This window comes from Budorcas taxicolor, chromosome 3, assembly GCF_023091745.1.
Source record: "Budorcas taxicolor isolate Tak-1 chromosome 3, Takin1.1, whole genome shotgun sequence".
Lineage (NCBI taxonomy): Eukaryota > Metazoa > Chordata > Mammalia > Artiodactyla > Bovidae > Budorcas > Budorcas taxicolor.
This window is the reverse complement of record NC_068912.1, coordinates 76,206,097-76,208,845: the sequence shown is the minus strand read 5'-3', so window position 1 is coordinate 76,208,845 and position 2,749 is coordinate 76,206,097. Positions and strand designations below refer to the sequence as shown.

Genomic DNA, 2,749 nt, shown 5'->3' with positions numbered 1-2,749 from the left:
CTTAGAATACTTTTTGGTCTTTTCATCTCAAATCTATATAATTTGTAATTTTGCAGCTTAGCTGTTGAGGGGAGGGGTAATATTTTTATTCAATTACTGTGAAATCTCCAACTGCTGCCTTCAATGAGTATTTCTTATCAGCTTCTTGGAACCTGATTCTTTCTGGGAAGCCTGTCTGCTAGCTATGAACTTGCCATTTTTCTTTTGTTGGTTACTCTGGTCCCTATTGCTCCTGGTCTTCCCTGGTGGCTCAGATGGTAAAGCGTCTGCCTGCAATGCAGGAGACCTGGGTTCGATCCCTGGGTAGGGAAAATCCCCTGGAGAAAGAAATGGCAACCCACTCCAGTACTCTTGCCTAGACAATTCCATGGACAGAGGAGCCTGGTAGGCTACAGTCCATCGGGTTGCAAAGAGTCAGACACAACTGAGCGACTTCTCTTTCTTTTTCTCTGGGCCCTATTAGGACTTTCCTGATAGCTCAGTTGGTAAAGAATCTGCCTGCAATGCAGGAGACCCCAGTTTGACTCCTGGGTTGGGAAGATCCACTGGAAAAGAGATAGGCTACCAACTCCAGCATTTGTGGGCTTCCCCTGTGGCTCAGCGGTAAAGAATCCACCTGCAATGTGGGAGACCTGGGTTCAACCCCGGGGTTGGGAAGATCCCCTGGAAGAGAAAGGCTACCCACTTCAGTATTCTGGCCTGGAGAATTCCATGGACTGTATGAATTCCATGGTGTCGCAAAGAGTTGGACAGGAATGAGTGACTTTCACTTCACTGGGCCCTTTTTCTCTTTCCTGTTAATGAAAACATCTCCCTTTTTTCTTTGTTGTTGTTCAGTGGCTCAGTCCTGTCTGACTCTGCGACTCCATGGACTACAGACCACCAGGCTTTTCTGTCCTTCACTATCTCCTGGAGTTTGATCAAACTCATGTCCATTGAGTTGATGATGCCAGATCTGGGTGACTGACATTTTCCTCTTCATTTATTAGTTTCCCTTGATCTTTAAGATCTCATCTTCATTTTCATCTATGAATAATCTGTTATCCAAGATCTTTATACTTTCTCTTCAAGAAATGTAATTCTTCTTCCAGTTTATTAGTCTTCATTTTTTTTCTCCTTTATTTACTCATTTACTTTGCTTTCATTCTAATTTAAAGTCTGAAGAATATTTTTAAACATGCCAGTTATGCTCTTATTTTCTAGGCAAATGTGATTCTTAGAAGCAAAGTTCTCTTAAACACTATTTGGCCCTTTGGATTTGACATAAATTCTCCAATTTGTTTTTCCATATTAACTAAATAAAGTATCACATTAGGAACCTCATTCACTTTCCATTTATGAACAAAAAATCTTTCACTCTTTTGGAAAGGTGCCGCTTTGGTTGTTTGAAATTAAGTTCACAATTTGCATAATGAGCAAAACTCATTACAGCCACGTTGTCATTATGGGCTGCTGAGAGATTCTTGAATTTGATAAAATTGTAGCTCTACCTACCAAGGCGTGGTCTTAAAGATTTAAAGTTAGAAACTCAAAAGGGTTTACACCAGGGAGGTCCCAGCTGCTTTTAGAGTTTTAGGCCCAGGTCTTATGGCCAGATGATCTGTTTTGAGATTCAAAGTAAATGACTCCATTATTTTTTTCATAATTCTCCCTGAAAAGTAAGACTTTATGGGGTAGAGTGGTGAGGAGATAAGAAGGAGTACTATGTTTCTCTCTCTCTCTTTTTTTTTTTTTTTAGTTTTTAAAATCCCAAACCTAAAAAAAAAAAATTACAAGAATATTATAAAGAACATGTACACACAGATATCCTTTATCTAGCTTCACTCACTGTTAATATTTTTCCACATTTGTTTTTTCCTTTATTTCTCTCTCTGCCCCCCAATCCCCCCCCCCACATCTATGCATACCTGTAACCCACACACACCTCTATATACATCTATAACATATATCATTATTTGAGGAATCATTTGAAAAAAATATAAAAATCATGACCTTTCAAAAAAAGTCATAAAATCTTTAGGATGGATAATGTATCTCCTTCTTATAGAACTGCAATGAAATCACCAAATTCAGGAAATTTAGTACCTGATACGGATGTCCGATATATAGTTCAGAATCAAATTTTTGTAATTATACCAGTATTACCCTTTAAATAAATATTTTTATCAGTGCACAATGCATTCCAAGATCAAGCGCTATACTGTTATCATATCTCTAATGTCCTTTAATCTGGCAATATGCTCAGCACTTATGACATTTTTGAAGAATAGAATGCTCCTCAAATTTGGCTTGTCTGATATTTCCTCATATGTTTCTTTATCCTCATTTTGTGATTTCATTCTTACTCTGACTTTGCCTATACCAAGCTAAGCAGTACCATATAGTTTAAGTACCACTCTTATTGGTCAGTACACTAAAGTCCCTACAGCTGTCATGGGCTAAGATCTGCACCTGTGTCCTTCTCTATATGAAAGCAACACTTATCTGAACAACTCATTAATGTTACAGTGACCAAGTTAAAATCTTATATGTCTACTGAAGCCTGAAGCTTAAAGCTACTTAATCAGGCTGTTTGAGTTTAAATCCATTTGCCTAACTATAAACAATTATCTGCCTAACATAGAATAGGCTCTCATGAACTGTTTAAAAATACTTAGATGGATTATGCTTACTCGTGTGCCACAAAAAACAAAAATTACCTATCTAGCTAGGTTAAGAGCATCAATTTTTCTGTGTTACCTGTGTCTTC

At 37.8% G+C, this 2,749-nt stretch overlaps 1 non-coding gene across 1 annotated transcript; it reads left to right on the top strand.

Annotated features, from left to right (window-relative positions):
• The first annotated feature begins 239 nt into the window (after window positions 1–239).
• On the top strand, window positions 240–311 carry TRNAC-GCA (transfer RNA cysteine (anticodon GCA)). Its single transcript has one exon. It is a non-coding gene; the product is annotated as a tRNA-Cys (tRNA).
• The last annotated feature ends 2,438 nt before the right edge of the window (window positions 312–2,749 follow it).